The 19,841-nt window shown below is 36.4% G+C and overlaps 1 non-coding gene across 1 annotated transcript; it reads left to right on the top strand.

Moving 5' to 3' along the window:
• Window positions 1–11,036: 11,036 nt before the first annotated feature.
• LOC123925351 lies at window positions 11,037–11,139 on the top strand. The gene has a single exon (XR_006814958.1). It is a non-coding gene; the product is annotated as a U6 spliceosomal RNA (small nuclear RNA).
• Window positions 11,140–19,841: the final 8,702 nt, after the last annotated feature.

Here is a 19,841-nt window from a genome sequence, read left to right as displayed (position 1 = left end):
CCCTAAGTTTCCTACAGAGCTTAAGATGTGACCAAGACCTTTATAAAATTAAGAAACCTGGGAACACAGAGAAAAAAAGAGTGGAGGAAGATGCAGTATCATGGAAGGAGCCACAGATCAGAGTCCAAAGTACTGCACCACAGTCCTGACTTTGCTCCTTATCAGCTACAGGATTATGAGCACAGCACTTAATGCCTGGAAGCCTCCAGTTTCTTATCTAAATCAAGGAGATAACAGTATCTCCTTTGCAGACATCCTTCCTACGCACAGATGCTGGACTTGTGATTGGGTTTCCCACAAAGATGGGCAAGACACATTTAATGCCCTCAACAGAAGTTGCAGCTGTTAAAACAGCTTTTGTTTTAACAAAAGCACTCACTGAATGAAGGATCAGCTTTTGAATTCCTTCTCAGAAACAGTAGACTATAACAATGATAGGCACAGACTTATGCCAGATAACTTTCAATCCAGGCTCTTCTACTTTCTAGCTGTGTGAACCAAGGCAAGTTATTTCACCTAACTTTGGAAATGAGGAAAATAATGGAACTGTTGTGAAGACTAAACAAGATGTGTAAAATGTGAAGAACACTACAGGAATTCAATGAAATGTTAGCGCTTTGTAGTTGGCTGTAGGTAACCCCTGCACATGGGATCAAAGATGACAGATTTGAGGGGGCCTCTTATGGATCCAAAGTGTCCCCTCACACCAACGATCCATGTGAGAATGCTTCCTAGTCTCTGTTCTGTGAAATGGAATTGTTTTGATATTATTACGTATGTCTACAATTTCAGAAGTCCAGACTCTTAACATCTGAACTTTATTTCTTGAAAGAACATAGTGGTAGAAGCTACTTTTCTCCCATTTTTTTCATAGAAACGCTATCTTGTATACTTTCACTTGCCACTTTTTATTTTTAAGAATCTTCTACTTCCTGTAACACGGTTTCTATAAATTATCATGAAAAGCACAAACTTTACATGCTACAAGGAAATTATGAGATGACAATGAGCTTCAGACAGAATCATCACACAGAGAATCAATTACGAAAAAAATGCACAGGATCTCATTTGCAAGGTCCTTGAAAAGAAAACCTGTTCCAAAGCAAGGGGAATTGTTTTCCCAAATGATAGTTTCAGCCCCTGCATCCTACTTTAACCTAAGCCCCAGCTGTGTTCATTTTACTTAATTTTCCCTCAAAGTGAAGATCAATAAGGATGAAACACTGTGCATATGTAGCACCTTGTTTCCAAAGAGTCCAACAGGTCTTTAAGCATATTATGTCATTAATCTTCCCAGCAGTCTGAGAGAAGGAAGTGACAAGTGTAATGCCCCCATTCTTACAAATGAGGAAACCAAGGAATGACAAAGGGAACTGAATGGCCAAGAACACAGGGGAATCTGTGACAAACTGGAAAAAAGAAATTGGGAAATGAAAATTGTGGCTATTTCAAGGGCATAAGAATACCCATAAATTATAAATAATAAGATAAAACCCAGCTGCTGATTGCGGAGTGTATTTAAATCAGGGTAGGGAACATGTGGGCTTTCAAATATACACAATAGGCCTCATGCTTCTGCAGGTGCCTGGGATGATGCAAACAGATGCCTGATCGAGTTTTTTTCTCCCTTTGGCCCTCACAATTACATGTCACTTCTCATACTGTAAAAAATTTTCTGACATCTAGTAATTGGCTACAGAACTCCATACTAAGTTCAGGGTTTTATATCTTTCATGTTTGTCTTCCCTCATACTCCAAGTCAAATCATACCTATTTTCTTTCCAAAGTCTACCTATATAAGGGCTGATGAAATTCCTATCATTCTCCTTTAAAAAAAAATAAAGTAAAATGATCTAGAAATGATCTAGAAGACCATATTTTCTCAATATAGGCATTTGGTGAAACTGAATTGAATATAGTATAAAATCTTCTAAAGCAATTTTTTTTAAATCAAATGTGGGTAGTTTTTTTCCTTTTTTCCACTTGGAGTCATATTTATGGCTGGGAATATTGTTACAACTTGGCTGTTAGGAAAGCGGGAGGTAGAATTTTTATAAGTCGTCAGCCAGGTAAGAAGGTCAAAGTATCTCTTAAACAAGTTAAGGTGAGAGTCCATGAGCAAGTTACCTTGAAATCAAAATCAAGTCACTGAGAGAAGAGTGAGGGCTGAGGGATGGATACAACAGGCAGCTGCCTACTTAGCATTTTTCCCCTCTTCTCATTCTCTCAGTTTCTTGTTTCCAGATTAATATTTATAAATTTCAATTAATAACTTGGTGCAAAACCTCTCTTTTTGGCTTCATAGCACTAAGCGAATTAAAGGAAGAACATTAGTTAATGTACAAGAACTTTTCAAAGATATCTCCAGTCTACCACCATAGTCTCATCTGGGGTGAAGGAATAAACTCTTGCTAAATACTGACTGTTGTCCTATGTGTATGAGCAGTTATATCTCTACAGGTGTAGAGAGGTGGCCTGGTGTGTGTGTGTTATGTGTTTACAGGACAGAGTGAATAGAAGGACTCAGTGGCCTATGCCTTGGTCAGATGGTTCTAGTAAAACTAGTTACAGTAGCAGGAATAATAAAGAAGTGGAAAGAACGACTGTGAGCTAATGGTGTCCATTACTAGAGTTCATGGGTATGGACCATAGAGGCTAGCTAACTATTGGAAAGACAGTTTGACTATAAACTTCAAAAGGAGAAGTCTTGTGGTAGGTAGTTGTAGTTGTTTGTTCATGGTGCTAAAATAATGCTATCCAGGGAACAGCACTGGGGAGCAAAGAGTCCCTTTCCTGCTGCATTTGAATTTAGACAAATAAAAGACAAAATAAAAGACAAATAAAAGAAGAGAAAGTCTACTTTATCTTCACTATTAAAATGGAGCTTCTGTGGCTTCCCTCTTTTTATGAAAAGCCACTTCTCATGAAATGTTATTGTTCCATTCTCTACAAAGTGATGGGCATTTCCAATACCTGTAGTAACTCCAGCAGGTTTCAGGTGTCAGGACCTATACTTTCAAAAAGCCTCCACCAGTTACAGAATTTGCACTGTTTCCATGCATAAGATTTGTGAACCAACTTCAGCATCTGCATAAAACAGTAGGAATCACATTTCCTTAAAAAAGAGCTTTATTGGAGAAGTGTCTGTTCATATCATCTGCCCATTTTTTGATATGATTACCAGTTTTGTGTGTGTTGAGTCTGAGAAGTTCTTTATAGATCCTGGATATCAACCTTTTGTCTGTACTGTCATTTGCAAATATCTTCTCCCATTCCGTGGGTTGCCTCTTTGTTCTGTTGACTGTTTCCTTTGCTGTGCAGAAGCTTTTGATCTTGATGAAGTCCCAAAAGTTCATTTTCGCTTTTGTTTCCTTTGCCTTTAGAGACATATCTTGAAAGAAGTTGCTGTGGCTGATATCGAAGAGTTTACTGCCTATGTTCTCCTCTAGGATTCTGATGGATTCCTGTCTCACATTGAGGTCTTTTATCCATTTCGAGTTTATCTTTGTGTACGGTGTAAGAGAATGGTCGAGTTTCATTCTTCTACATTTTTCCCAGCACGATTTATTGAAGAGACTGTCTTTTTCCCACTGTATATTTTTTCCTGCTTTGTCGAAGATTATTTGACCATAGAGTTGAGGGTCCATATCTGGACTCTCTAATCTGTTTCACTGGTCTATGTGTCTGTTTTTATGCCAGTACCATGCTGTATTGGTGATCACAGCTTTGTAGTAAAGCTTGAAATCAGGTAACATGATGCCGCCAGTTTTATTTTTGTTTTTCAACATTTCCTTAAGTGATTCGGGGTCTCTTCTGATTCCATACAAATTTTAGGATTATTTGCTCCAGCTCTTTGAAAAATACCGGTGGAATTTTGATCAGAATGGCATTAAAAGTATAGATTGCTCTAGGCAGTATAGACATTTTAACAATGTTTATTCTTCTGATCCAAGAGCATGGAATGGTCTTCCATCTTTTTGTGTCTTCTTCAATTTCTTTCATGAGTGTTCTGTAGTTCCTCGAGTTCTGTAGTTCCTCGAGTGTTCTGTAGTTCTTCGATTTCTTTCATGAGTGTTCTGTATAGTTCCTCGAGTACAGATCCTTTACCTCTTTGATTAGGTTTATTCCCAGGTCCCAATGAAGACATACAAATGGCTATCAGAAACATGAAAAAAATGCTCATCATCACTAGCCATCAGGGAGATTCAAATTAAAACCACATTGAGATACCACCTCACACCAGTTAGAATGGCCAAAATTAGCAAGACAGGAAACAACATTTCCTCCATGGAGAGAGGATGTGGAGAAAGGGGAACCCTCTTACACTGTTGGTGGGAATGCAAGTTGGTGCAGCCACTTTGAAGAACAGTGTGGAGATTCCTCAAGAAATTAAAAATAGAGCTTCCCTATGACTCTGCAATTGCACTACTGGGTATTTACCCCAAAGATACAGATGTAATGAAAAGAAGGGCCATCTGTACCCCAATGTTTATAGCAGCAATGGCCACGGTCGCCAAACTGTGGAAAGAACCAAGATGCCCTTCAACGGATGAATGGATAAGGAAGATGTGGTCCATATACACTATGGAGTATTATGCCTCTATCAGAAAAGATGAATACCCAAGTTTTGTAGCAACATGGACGGGACTGGAAGAGATTATGCTGAGTGAAATAAGTCAAGCAGAGAGAGTCAATTATCATATGGTTTCACTTATTTGTGGAGCATAACAAATAACATGGAGGACATGGAGAGATGGAGAGGAGAAGGGAGTTGAGGGAAATTTGAAGGGGAGGTGAACCATGAGAGACTATGGACACTGAAAAACAACCTGAGGGTTTTGATGGGGCGGGGGGTGGTAGGTTGGGGGAACCAGGTGGTGGGTATTGGGGAGGGCACGTATTGCATGGAGCACTGGGTGTGGTGCAAAAACAATGAATACTGTTACACTGAAAATAAAAAAAATAAATAAAATTTCCTTATATAAATTTAAAAAAAAAAGCTTTATTAGTAACACATTGCTCTGAGCTGAATTACATCCCCTAAAAAAGATATGTTGAAATCCTAACCCCCAGTGCCTCAGAATATAACCTTATTTAAAAATAGAGTCACTGCAGAGATAATTAAGTTAAAATGCGGTCATCAAGTTAAAATGGAGTCTAACCCAATATGACTGATGTCCTTATAAAAGGGGAATGTGGACATAGAGACAAACATGCATAAGGAAAGACAATATGAAGAGAGAGAAGAGACTATGTGACATATAGGAGGAGATAGGAATGATATCTGTATTCTATAGATATATCTATATCCCATCGATAAGCCAAAGATTGCCCGTGATCCTCCAGAAGTTGGGAGAGAAGCACAGAACAAACTTCCTTTTACAGTTCTCAGAGGGAATCAAGGCTACCCATTTTCAACCTCTAACATCCAGAACTATGAGACAATAAATTTCATAATTTTAAGCCACCCAGTTCTTGTTACTTTATTATACAGGCAAAGGAAACAAATGTACTCATTAATATATCCTTTTATTTTTTAAAGATTTTATTTTTAAGTAATCTCTACATGGGGCTCAAACTCACAACCCTGAGATCAAGAGTCATATACTCTAAGGACTGAGCCTGCCAGGTGCCCCTAATATATCATTTTTGTTACTAGTTTCTAATATACAATAGAAAAGAACTAGACGTGGAGTATCCCAAATACTATTTTTATTTCAAACAGAAGCAATTGCTTTTGGTCTCTCAGAGAACATATCTTTATGTTTGAGCAAATACCTTTAAGCTTCCATAGGTAATTTTCTTAATATGACTCATCACCAAGATTTTCTAGAAGTTACAATTTCTCTCAAATTTCCATCTGAGCTTACACCATCATACATTAACTCCTTGGGTTCGTAGCCTATATGAATGAATAATCCTGCTTGCAACAGATCCCAATACAGCAAGCATATCAATAGCTAACTCAGATTATTGTGTTTGATATCTTTCTTATTTTTTAATTTTGTGTGGAGATGAAGGACAAACCCAAGTAAATCTGCCTCATTTTTTAAAATTTATTTATTTGACAGACAGAGATCACAAGTAGGCAGAGAGGCAGGCAGAGAGAGAGGGGGAAGCAGGCTCCTCTCCGAGCAGAGAGCCTGATGCGGGGCTCGATCCCAGGACCCTGGGATTGTGACCTGAGCCGAAGGCAGAGGCCTAACCCACTGAGCCACCCAGGTGCCCCAAATCTGCCTCATTTTAATCTGTGACTCCTCCTTTTCAACTTTAGGTATTTCTAGTTAGACTCTGATGGAAAGTCGCTAATTATGACTTCTATCAAAACTGGAAGCAGTTTTGCCAACTAGTAACCAAAAGGCATTCCTACTGAAAGAAATGTTGTTTGTTGCTTAAACATGTAGTCTATGCTCAGCAAAACTGTGCAGTTTCCACTCTTAAAGAATTTACTCTTTCTTTTCCCTTGAGAGTAATAAGAGTATTACCAAAAGTACTGTCTGAAAGTTTCAGATCAGAAGATGAGAAAGCAAATTCTTCTTTCTGAGTGGCTTAATTTTTTATTATAAGTCTTACTATTGTTTCTCTTCTTCAGGACTAGGAAGAGGAAGAAATTTATTTCAGTCTTAATTCCATCACAAGAGCATCTTTGTTGAACCAACCAGAGCCAGTTACTGTTGTGTGGGTAGTGTGTGTGGCAGTTGAATGAAACTGAAGACATTTGACACATTGTGAAGAAGTTTATTCAGTCTCTTGCCAACCACTAAGAGTAACTAATTGCCAGGGAGAGTTTTTTCACAAATTTGAGATCTCAGAGCACTCTCTTTGCAAGAAATCTTGGCTTCAGTGAAAGTGCATCTGAGCCCATATTTTCTTTTCATTTTCTGTGGATGTTGTCTCTGTGTCTCTACCTTTCATGCATATACGATCACTCCTTCCATCTGTTTTTTTTTAAGAACTAGATTTTCTATTTCTTTTTGTTAAACACTGCCAAATAACTTTTTTTAGTATAGTTGACACACAGTTTACCTTACTTTCAGGTGTACAACCTAGTGATTTGACAAGCTTATCATTTTGCCTATGTTCACTACAAGTATAGCTACCATCTGTCCCATTACATCGTTATAATACCACTGACTGCATTTCTTATCCTCTGCTATTATTTTATTTTATTTTAATTCCAGTATAGTTAACATATGGTCCTTTATTAGTTTCAGGTGTAAAATATAGTGATTCAACAATTCTATACATGACTCAGTGCTCATCACAAGAGTATACTCTTAATCCCCATCACCTTTTTCACTCATCTCACCACCCACCCCCCATCTGGTAACTGTCAATTTGCTCTCTGTAGTTAAGAGTCTGTTTTTTTGTTTTCTTTTGCTTTGTTTTGTTTTTCTGGTTTGTCTCTTTTTCTCTTTGTTCCTTTGTGGGTTTTTTTTTCTTAAATTCCGCATATAAGTGAAATCATATGGTATTTGTCTTTCGCTGACTGACTTACTTCACTCAGCATTATGCCCCCTAGGTCCATCCATGTTGTTGCAAATGGCAAAATGTCATTCTTTTTATGGCTGAATATTATATATATATATACATATATATGTATGTATATATACATACATATATATCTTCCTTATTCATTCATCTATTAATGGACACTTGGGCTGCTTCCATATCTTGGCTATAAACATAGAGGGGTATATATCTTTCCAATTACTGTTTTCTTATTCTTTGGATAAATACCCAATAGTATAATTATGAGATCATACGGTAAGTCTATTTTTAATGTGTTGAGAAACCTGCCTACTGTCTTCCACAGTGACTGCACCAGTCTGCATTACTACCAACAGGGAGCAAGATTTCTACTTTTTCCACTTCCTCACCAACACTTGTTTCTTTTGTTTTTCATTTTGGCCATTCTGACAGGTATGAGGTGATATCTCATTGTGGTTTTGATTTGCATTTCCCTGATGGTAAGTGATGTTGAGCATCTTTTCATGTGTCTGTTGCCCATCTGGATGTCTCCTTTGGAGAAATATCTGTTCATGTCTTCTGCCCATTTTTAAGTGGATCATTTATTTTTTGGTGTTCAGTTGTATTTTTCGATACTAACACTTTATTAGACTTGCCATTTGCAAATATCTTCTCCTATTCAATAAGTTGTCTTTTAGTTTTGTTGATTGTTTTCCTTTTCTGTGCAGAAGGTTTTTATTTTCATGTACTCCCAATAGTTAATTTTTGCTTTTGTTTCCCTTGCGTTAGAAGACAAATCTAGAAAGACTTTGTTATAGCCGATGTCAAATTACTGCCTATGTTCTCTTCTAGGATTTTTATGGTTTCAGGTCTCCCATTTAGGTCTTTCATCCATTTTGAATTTGTTTTTATGTGTGGTGTTACAAAGTAGTCCAGCTTCATTCTTTTTTATGTAGCTGTTGAATTTTCCCAACACCTTTTATTGAAAAGAGTACCTTCCCCATTGTATATTCTTGCCTCCTTTGTCATAGATTAATTGTCCATATAAATTTGAGTTTATTTCTGGACTCTCTATCTTATTCCATTGATTTGTCTTTTTTTGTGCCAGTACCATACTGTTTTGATCACCATAGCCTTGTATTATACCTTGAAATCTGGAATTATGATACCTCTAGCTTCGTTATTTTTCAGAATTACTTTAGCTATTAGGGGTTTTCTGTGGTTCCATGCAAATTTTACAATTATTTGTTCTAGTTCACTGAAAAATATTGGTATATTGATCAGGATTGGATTAAATCTGTCGATTGTTTTGGAGAACATGGATATTTTGACAATATTTGTTCTTCCAATCCATGAGCATGGAGTACATTTATATTTGTTTGCATCATGTTCAATTTCTTTCATCAGTGTTTTATAATTTTCAGAGTACTAGTATTTCACCTTCTTAGTTTAGTCCTGAGCATTTTATTATTTTTGGTGCAATTGTAAATAGTACTGTTTTTTCATTAATTTCTCTGTGATTTTCTTGTTAGTATACAGAAACACTATCAATTTCTGGGAATTAATTTTATATCCTGTCACTTTATTGAATTCATTTATTACTTCTAATAGTTTTTTGGTGGAGTCTTTAGGATTTTCTATGTATAGTATTCTGTCATCTGCAAATAATGACATTTAGCTTCTTCTTTAGCAATGCGGATGCCTCTTATTTCTTTTTCTTGTCTGATTCCTATGGCTAGGAATTATAGTACTATGTTGAATAAAAGGGGCAAGAGTAGACATCCTTGTCTTCTTCCTGATCTTAAAGGGAAAGCTCTGTTTTTCACAATTACAGATGATGTTAGCTGTGGGTTTTTCATGTATGGCCTTTGTGATGTTGAGGTATGTTCCCTCAACCCCATTTTGTTGAGAATTTTTATCATGAATGGGTATTGAGTCTTTTTAAATATTTCTTCTACATCTATTGAGATGATGATATGATTTTTATCCTGTAATTTATTGATGTGGTATGTGATAATTGAATCATCCCTGCATCTCTGGGATAAATCCCACCTGATGTGGTGAATGATATTTTTAAAGTATTGTTGTGTGTGGTTTGCTAATATTTTGTTGAGGACTTCTGCATCTATGTTCATCAGGGATATTAGCCTGTCGTTTTTGTTTTTTTTTTTCCTCCTGTGGTATCTTTTCTGGTTTTGATAATGCTGTACTTATAGAATGCATCTGGAAGCTCTCCTTCTCTATTTTTTGGAATAGTTTGTGGAGAATAGGTATTAGCTCTTCTTTAAATGTCTGGTAGAATTCACTTGTGAATCCATCTGATCCTGCTCTTTTACTTTTGATAGTATTTTTTTAAATTAATTTTGTTACATGTAATCGCTCTGTTCAGATTTTCTATTTCTTCCTGCTTCCATTTTGGAAAATTGTATGTTTCTAATATTTTACCCATTTCTTCTAGGTTGTACAGTTTGTTGGCATATAATCAAAATTCTTCACTTCATGTCATTTTCTAGGCACTCTAACTGGGCTCTAGCATAAGTAAAGTTTTCCAGAGAGAACATGAATGATCAAATAATAAAAAGGAGGTAGTCTATCTTTAAACATGTTATTAAAGCAAATTGATAGGCTAAGAAAAATGAATAATGGTTCATTTGCAAGTTGAATTACTCCATTTGCATAATTTTTAAATCCCAAAGTTGTTGTTCTTGATCTGACCAACTTATGTGAAATAAATGAAAATATAATACACAAATTTCTGTTCTTTTTCAGAAAACAAATTGTTTCTCCAATATTTCTAAAATTTCCTAATCTACAAGGCACAGCCATAAGCAAATGCAAATCAATGTATCTTGAGAACTAGAGGAATTTATACAAATTGGGAAGGGTAAGTAAAGAGGCCACGGCCAAAGTATGGTCTCAAGTAGCAACACAGGAATGAGGTGACCGCACATTTCAATCAATCCACTAAAATTAATGAGGCAATGTTATAGACATTTACAGCAAAAGATATGGTCATTATCCTGAAGGCTCCCATATCAACTTGATATTGAAGGCCGACCTCTCTCTCCTAGGTTAGTCAAAATTTTATGACTGTCAGACATTGGGAGTGGAAAGGTTTTATTTTTCTTCTTCAAAGGAAGAGAAACATTATACTGAGGGGGGTGGGGTTCACTAAGATTTTACCAATAGGAGCGGTAGTATAAAAGTAAAACCCTGAGGTGGTCTGTAGTTATGAAGTATATTTTCAAGTGCCTACATTCTCATGAGAAAGAACATTTCATAAATGCCAGTAGCCAACTGTGCTGAATAATAGAGAAATAATCAAAAGACACCTGAAAAATATTCCTAAAAGCTTTTAATCCCTGGTCAGCTTAGAGATTTGAAAAGACATAGATGACAAATGTATCTTAAGAATCAAATGGTCTTAAAAAAAAAAAAAGAATCAAATGGTCTTGTCTTCCAATCCTGGCTCCATCATTTATAAACTATATGACCTCAGGAAAAGTGTCCCTATCTTCTGTTTGCACCTCAGTCCTGTCACCTATAATAAGTGGAAAATATTGGGCTCACTTCAGAAGCAGATGTACTAAAATTGGAACAACCCAGAGAAGATTAGCAAGGTCCCTGCATAAGGATGACATATAAATTCATGAAACATTCTATATTTTTTTAAAAATGGAAAATATCACTATCTACTTCATAATTTATGATGTTTAAATGAGATAACATCGCTTTTAACAATACTTAATTAAGAATTTGGCTCACAGTAACGATTACATAAATGTTAGCTTTCATATACTAGCAAAACACTAGCAAATATATATGCTATATATTATTGTGCACATGATAATATATATAATGTGCATATAGTACATATGATTTAAATATATATGTATACATAATTGACTTCTATAATTGAATAGGTACCATTCAGTGAATTAACAAAAAGCAGATCGCCTAGACAAGATGATTCTTTAATTCAGGCAAATAAATCCCTATTGAGAACAATCAATCCATCAGGAATATAGTTAATAATAGTACAACTCTGTAAGGTAACACGTGGTAAATACACTTTTTGTGGAGCATTTTGTAATGTACATAAATGTTGAATCACTATGTGATTCACCTAAAACAAATATATACCTGAAACTAATATAATACATGAATTGCACTTCAATTAAAAAAAAAACTGAGTGGTTCAGTCATTTAAGTGTCCAACTTTTTATTTTGGTTCAGGTTATGATCTCAGGGTTGTGAGATCAAGCCCCACATCAGGTTTGTGCTGGGCATGGAGAACACTTAAGATTCCCACTTTCCCACTCCCTTTGTCTCCCCTCCCTCTCTAGGAAAAAGGAAAAAAAAAAAGAAAAGAAAAAAAATCAATCCTATTATTTTTTGTCAAAGGAATAGATAAAATCCTGGGCTGCTTTGAGTCAGACAGAACTAAGTTAGAACCCTGACTCAACCACTTAATATCTATATATGAGTTTGGGTATAATGCTTATTCTCCCTGAGTCCATAGGGAAAATGAGGAAAACAAAAAAGTATTTATCTCATAACATACACATTTTTAAAGAGATAATATACACAGTGCTTAACCCAGAGCTTGGCATTTATCTAAAACTCAATATTAAGTACTATTAACTGTTACTAGTTTAAAAATTTCTGTGTGTACCAATTTATTAGGTAGGTGACATAGGCGTCTTTAGCTGCAGCTCTCTAAGCTGAGGAGATCCATAATCCATATCCATATGTGGGATTGATGGGCTCTAGTCAACTAAAACACATTAGCAGTGTCTAGGGACCAATGGGAAGAAAGTAGGTTATTTTCAAAATGTTCTGGTGAAATGTTTTTTAAGTGAGACAAAAGGATATAGGTTGCTGTATATAACACATGTTGGCATTCTCCATTTCCCTTTGTAACGAGTAACCAATAAGACGTGTCTCTTTCAAAAGCAGGAATTATTGAGCAGGTACTTTGTAAGTGTAGCTAACTGTAGCACTAGACACTGGAGACAAAAAGATTAAGAAACATATCACCTGTTTGCTTATGGGGTTATAATCTAATAAGGATGGTAGACACTTAAAAAAAGATCACCCAAATAAATATACAATTATAAATTATGTAGGAGCTATAAAGAAAAAGTAAAATTTGCAACTGGGGAGCAGGTAGCTTGACCAGTCTTTCCAGTTTGTTTGGGGCTATCCTTGTTTTAGCACTGGAAGTCTCACTTCCTAAGAAACAACTTGGTTCTGGGCAAACCATAAGAGTTACTCACCCCAGAAGTAGAATGGGGAGTCCTGATAGAGTAAGGTCAGAGAAAGCCTCTCTGAGAACTTGACTTTTATACTGGGGTCTACATAAAGTACAGGATTTGGCGATGTTAGAATCAATGCAAGAGCATTCCTGGTGATTGAGCAGATGTACTGGGCCTGAGATGGGGAAGAACACAGTGAAAGAGGACTAGAGGGGTGCCTGGGCGGCTCAGTGGGTTAAAGCCTCTGCTTTCGGCTCAGGTCATGATGCCAGTGTCCTGGGATCGAGCCCCGCATCGGACTCTCTGCTCCGCAGGGAGCCTGTTTCCCTTCCTCTCTCTCTGTCTGCCTCTCTGCCTACTTGTGATCTCTCTCTGTCAAATAAATTAAAAAAAAAATTAAAAAAAAAAAAAAAAAAAGAAAGAGGACTAGAAAGGAAAATGAGCCTTGAGATGAGTCCAGAAAAGCTGGTAGATCATGCTGAGCCTTGCAATGATGTTGAAGGATGGAAGAGAAGTGGATTTTACCTAGACAGCAATAGAAAGATGCTGAAGAGCTTTGGGCAGAAGAGGAAGCAAGGTCAAAAATCCTATATAGTCTACTTCTTATTTTAAGATAATTACTCTGACTACTTACTATAGGGAGAAGAGGTGGAAAATGGATATGGTGAGTAGTAGGTGGATTCGAGGGAGATTTTGATATGCTAAGACTCTTGGTTTTTCATCTCATGAAGGCAGAGCACCTTAATAGTGTTATTCAAAATGTGGTTACAGCACCCACAGCATCATCTGTGAATTTGTTAGAAATGCATTTTCTTGAGCCCCTGTATGGACGTACTGAATCATGGACTCTGGGGGTAGGAAGCAGTCTGTGTTTCAACATGCCCTTCAGGTTATTCTGATGCACCACTAAAGTTTGAGAACTACTGTTTTTAAAAAACAAAATTGCTTCCAAAGCAAGACCTAAAAAGACATGGAAATATAATAACAGTATTATTCCACTTCACAGTCAAGATTCTGGAAAATAAGAGTAGACATAGAGAACAGAGGCCTACATGGTTTGTACTGACAAACACAGCTTAGGGTTTTTAGATTCCATACTACATCACCAACAATGTACTCATGGTAGGATAATTAGCATCTAGATGGAAACAAATTTAAACTACAGTTTGAAAGGCAAAGATAAAAAAAAAAAGTTTAAAATTTCTCAGTAATTACAACGTAAAACGATTGTTATATGAAAAGAAAAACCATAAAACACAGTTTCCAGAACTATGCAAACCAAAATTCCTTCTTGTCCTGCATTTTTGTGATTCCATGAACAGAAAGAGAATTCAAAACAAATTTTTTTGAATACAGTTGACACACAATGTTACGTTACTTTCAGGTGTACAACATAGTGATTCAACATCTCTATGTTATGCTATACTTGCCACAAGTGTAGCTACCATCTGCCACCATACAATGCTATTACAATATCACTGACTTTATTCCTTATGCAGAAAGAGAATTTTAACTGGTAGTTAACTCTTTAATATTTAGACCCAGAAAATTATATCTGAATATTCAAAATCCCAGGCTAAAATTTCTATCTCAACTTTAATTCAAGGAGGTACACAAGAACAGAGAGATATTACCAAAAATTATGAGATAAGACTCATGTGCAACAGTGAAAGAGGCATAGCTTATCAAAAAGAAACATGTAACAGAAAAGGGAAGGCACCATGCACTGTGTGGAGATTCAAAGCCGAAAGCAGATATATGGTAGAAAAACTGTGTGTGTCAAAAAGTAAGCCATATGTGAGAGTGACAGTGAAAAAATACTAGACTACTAGAAACTTCTGGACCAGAGAGAAAATATAAATGATATTGTCCTTAAATAAATAAAATAGTTGGGAGAGAGTCAAGCTCCAATTATCCTTACAACTCTTAGAGGACTTAAGTCATCAGCAGAATAGAAAACAGGTTTTCTTGCCTTAACACCGATTTTGTTCTACATATGGGAAAAGAAACAACTTGGGAATCTATTACTCTGAGTCTAATTTCAACCACCAAAGAAGTGATTTGTTATGTAAATGTATTCAAAATTTGGGAGAAGCCATTTTGCTTCAGGAACTGTACTAACAAAGGTATAGAAATATTCAGATCATATTCTTTGGAAGAGCATTAACTTTTGATGTGAACCTCTATGCCATGTCACTCACTACTCTTGGAAGGCTCTTATAATAATAAAATGTCAGGAGTACCTGGGTGGCTCAGTCAGTTAAGCATCTGACTCATGATTTGGGCTCAGGTCATGAGATCAGGGTCTGGGATTTAGACCTGCATCTGGTTCCTCATTTAACAAGGAGTCTGCTTAAGATTTGTCTCTCCCCTTACTCATGCTTGTGTTCTCTCTCTCCCTCTAAAATAAATAAATAAATAAATAAATAAATAAATAAATAAGTCTTTTGAAAAAATAAAATGTCATCTGTGTCAACTACTTTATTCTGGTTATGAAGCTGTTTCTTCATCCAGATAAGATGTGTTTGATCAAGTTAACTGAACTCTAACTGGGTGATGAATAAAGAGATCTTTAAATGTTGACCTCCAAATATCTATTAGCCAAGACTTCACTGAAAATGATGGTTCTCAAACTTTAACATACATTAGAATCAACTGAAAGACTTTTTAAACATGGGTTCTGTGCTCCATCTCCAGAGTTTTTGTTTTAGTAGGTCTAGTGTGGGGCTGAAAACTTGCATCTCTAACTAGTTCCCAAATGTTCATGCTACCAGTCCCCTGACCATTTTGAGAACCTCATAGCTAATGAAAGAAACAGTATCACATTGAAGCCTCTGTAACCTAAACTTTCCCATAGAGCAGGTAAAATCAGTGGCTCAATTCTCCTCTTGCTACCTGGAAAAGAGCCACTCCCCAGTTTCTCAATCCTGCCTAAACAATAGGAACCCTCCCTGGGAAGTTTTGAAAACATTTCTGTCCATGCTTCCTCTGCCATTGGTTCTGACTGAATGAATCTGCACTTCCAACCAGACCATCAGTTTAGTTAAGTTTCCAGGCAATTCTATTCTGCAGTCAGTGTTAAGAATCACTGACCTTGGGGCGCCTGGGTGGCTCAGTGGGTTAAGCCGCTGCCTTCGGCTCAGGTCATGATCTCAGGGTCCTGGGATCGAGTCCCACATCGGGCTCTCTGCTCAGCAGGGAGCCTGCTTCCCTCTCTCTCTCTCTGCCTGCCTCTCTGTCTACTTGTGATCTCTCTCTGTCAAATAAATAAATAAAATCTTAAAAAAAAAAAAAAAAAAAGAATCACTGACCTTGGGACACCTGGGTGGCTCAGTGGGTTAAAGCCTCTGCCTTCAGCTCAGGTCATGATCCCAGGGTCCTGGGATCGAGCCCCGCATCGGGCTCTCTTCTCAGCGGGAGCCTGCTTCCTCCTCTCTCTCTCTGCCTGCCTCTCTGCCTACTTGTGATCTCTGTCTGTCAAATAAATAAATAAAAAACTTAAAAAAAAAATCACTGACCTTTAAGCTGACAGGTCTTGAGAATTTAGCTTTTCCACCTGATCTGGTCGACATCACCAGTTAACAGCTATCATCTAAGGAACTAACCTTCAAACCTTGAGCTAATTAGCTGGCAAGTACTAAGTGAGAAGCTAAGCACACTAAAAGGAACCTTTGTTTACCATCATCAACAATAAACAAGCATATCTTGAACATTTACGACATACTAGGGGGAAATCAACACCTCATGTGCATTCTGCAGGTAAAGTGGGAGCCCTGGTTCTCATTCACATGAGTTTAAGTTGTTAGCTTCCTGTCAGCATTTTCAGAGATGATAACCTATGTATTGTCCTGACAAATCCCTTTGAAAAAGTCGAAGTGGGGGGGGGGGCAGAATTATTGCATTTATTTTAAAGGTAAGTATACAGTGGGTGCTCAAAATATGAATAATTTAAAATCTGATAATTTTTAGCAAAAGGAACTTCAAAATGTAAGCTTTTCTTTCAAGTAAAAGTATTTCCCTTTGTTTTAAAATCAACGAGATTATCAATTCTACCCATATTCTCTGTAACCAGTACCTAATGCTTTTTTTTAGTTTTTTTTAGTTTTTGTTTTATTTGTTTATTTATTTATTTATTTATTTTTAGCATAACAGTACTCATTGTTTTTGCACCACACCCAGTGCTCCATGCAATACGTGCCCTCCCTATTACCCTCCACCTGGTTCCCCAACCTCCCACCCCCTGCCCCTTCAAAACCCTCAGGTTGTTTTTCATTGTCCATAGTCTCTCATGGTTCATCTCCCCTTCCAATTTCCCACAACTCCCTTCTCCTCTCCATCTCCCCATGTCCTCCATGTTCTTTGTTATGCTCCACAAATAAGTGAGACCATATGATACTTAACTCTCTCTGCTTGACTTATTTCGCTCAGCATAATCTCTTCCAGTCCCATCCATGTTGATATAAAAGTTGCGTATTCATCCTTTCTGATGGAGGCATAATACTTCATCGTGTATATGTACCACATCTTCCTTATCCATTTGTCCGTTGAGGGGCATCTTGGTTCTTTCCACAGTTTGGCAACCGTGGCCATTGCTGCTACCTAATATATTTTTTAAAAAATCTCTGAAGCCAATGATTCAATTGCTGCATATGCCAAAAAAATTGGGGAGTGAATTTTAATTCTACACTGCTTATTCTATAGAGTTTCTTTCCTTATATTTATGTCCTAAGAAAAACAAAAACAAAAACAAAAAACACTCCTCAAATCACTTGACTAGGGGCGCCTGGGTGGCTCAGTGGGTTAAGGCCTCTGCCTTCAGCTCAGGTCATGATCTCAGGGTCCTGGGATCGAGCCCCGCATTGGGCTCTCTGCTCAGCATGGAGTCTACTTCCCTTCCTCTCTCTCTGCCTGCCTCTCTGTCTACTTGTGATATCTGTCAAGTAAATGAATAAAATCTTAAAAAAAAAAAAATCACTGGACTAGCCTCCAAGAGCACATGTTCATTATTTTTTCTCATGTTTGTGTTCAGAAACAAATTGATAGATATTGATAGAACTGACAGATAATGATAATATATTATCTATTTTCTCAACAATGAAGAAAGGTATCTTTCTTGATAATATACATTATCAGTGATCATCTCATATATATGCAAGTGACAGATTTAACCATGATCATTGTAAGAGTATAATAAAGTTTTATCAAAACAGTTGATCATATTTGCATTTAGAGTAAAGAAAATATATTAATTTATATTTGTAATGGGAAATGTATTTGTAATGGGAAATTCATAACTACCATGACAAATATTTAAATATATGTAACTGAAATTTCAAACACATGTCCTTGATGTTTATTGCTCTAATCTGAACATATTTTCCTCAATTCAATAAAAAACTCTTATAAGAACCAATAATTTATACAAGAAATTTAGTGTGCTTACTAAATACTAAACCTTAGTACCTGCAACACAGAGAATCTAGAAGTGCTAAGGAGAGAATGAAAAAGATCATCTCAGAAACTCAGGAACTTACTTACAGAATTCAATGTTGAGTGCTTGGTAAGTATTATGTTTCTTCCTGACAGCAATGGAGAATTCATTGTTTAACAATGAGCAATAACCAAAGAAATGCATTTTTGAAGAATGACTAAAATGAACACTTTAAATGGGCAAGAGAACTTTAATGAGATCTTGTGCAATTTGTGGCAATAGCAAAATAAAGAGGGGTAAGGGAGATACCTGTGCATTCATCTCTAAAAAGAGAGAAGAAACTGCACTCAGCATAAATATCTAGTCAAAATTAAGTATGTACGACTGCACTCTAATTTGGGGAACTCCATTTGTTTATCTTAAGAACTGCACTGGACAGATGTCTTCTTTAGATTTGTATATTATGTTCTCTAGAAAGAAAATACAGAGGCTGTTTTTTTTTTTTTTACTTTTAAGAATTATTTTTTCAGTTTTCTTATTGTCAAAATTACTTATGAGTTGCCAGAAGCATCATCAAATTTAGATCGTCTGGGCCCTAATAATTAAGGTATGAGATGAAACTTACCTACCACTATTATACTAGCTCAAGCCCAGCAGAATCATCAGTGCCAAGTGCTCTGGAGTTGAATGAAAGAAAATGTTATTTAATAAGAGATAGAAAGAAGTGATATACACACTTTTTTTCAAGTATAGGGAGAAGAAGATGGTATAGTGATTAGTGATTCTACAGCTTAGTGATCCACAGAGGGAAAAAAGGGCCACAGGTGTGAGTGGGAGTAGGGACAAGGTAGGGAGAGAGAAGGCAGTTTTAAATGTCTTCACCTTGCACAATTCTTATCATACAGTGTATGGTCAATAAAATTTTACTGAATATTCATGTATCATATTCATCATATTTATGGTATTGTGATTTTAATTTTTAGAGAAACTGAAAATAGGAAATAAGACTATGTGGATACTAAACATAAAAAAAATGACAAAACAAAAAGATATAAGTAATTTTAACAATGAGATACACAGAACACAGAATTGCTGATATTTATTATATCCATTGCTCTTCAAATCAAACTGTTTATTAAAATAGAGAAAGATATCTCATTTCCTCAACAGAGGTCTTCCCTACACTTTGCCATGATGTCCATGACATTCTTTTTGGTAGAGTAATAATTTAAAGAAAGAAGTACATTAGATTATGCTATTTCCCACTTACATTTTTCCAAGTTTCCTACTATACTTCACAAAACAAACAAACCTTGTATCATGAACTACAAACCCTTGCATTATTTTGTCTCTGTCTATTCCAACCTCCCACCTCCAACTCATCTTCTCTCTCCCTGTCCCATTGCATTAGGACCTTCCTCTCAGGTCCAGAAATATATTAAGCTCCATTTCCCACATCAAGGCCTCCAAGCACAGCTCACTTGGAATATCATACTACTCATACCTCACCTGGGTAACGAGTCATTTAGATCTCAGCTAATTGAGACCTCTACAGGGAGACTTTCTCCCATAATCCTGAGTGTAATAGGTCCCCTTGTGTTAATCTCTCATTGCTTGCTGCTCTTTCCCTTCATAGTACTTATCACAGGTGGTAATTATGTAATTTAAGTGTTGATATGGTC

The sequence above is a fragment of the Meles meles genome, chromosome 14 (assembly GCF_922984935.1).
Source record: "Meles meles chromosome 14, mMelMel3.1 paternal haplotype, whole genome shotgun sequence".
NCBI classification, from domain to species: domain Eukaryota; kingdom Metazoa; phylum Chordata; class Mammalia; order Carnivora; family Mustelidae; genus Meles; species Meles meles.
Note: the sequence above shows the minus strand (reverse complement) of the source record. Positions and strands in the feature narration are given on the sequence as shown.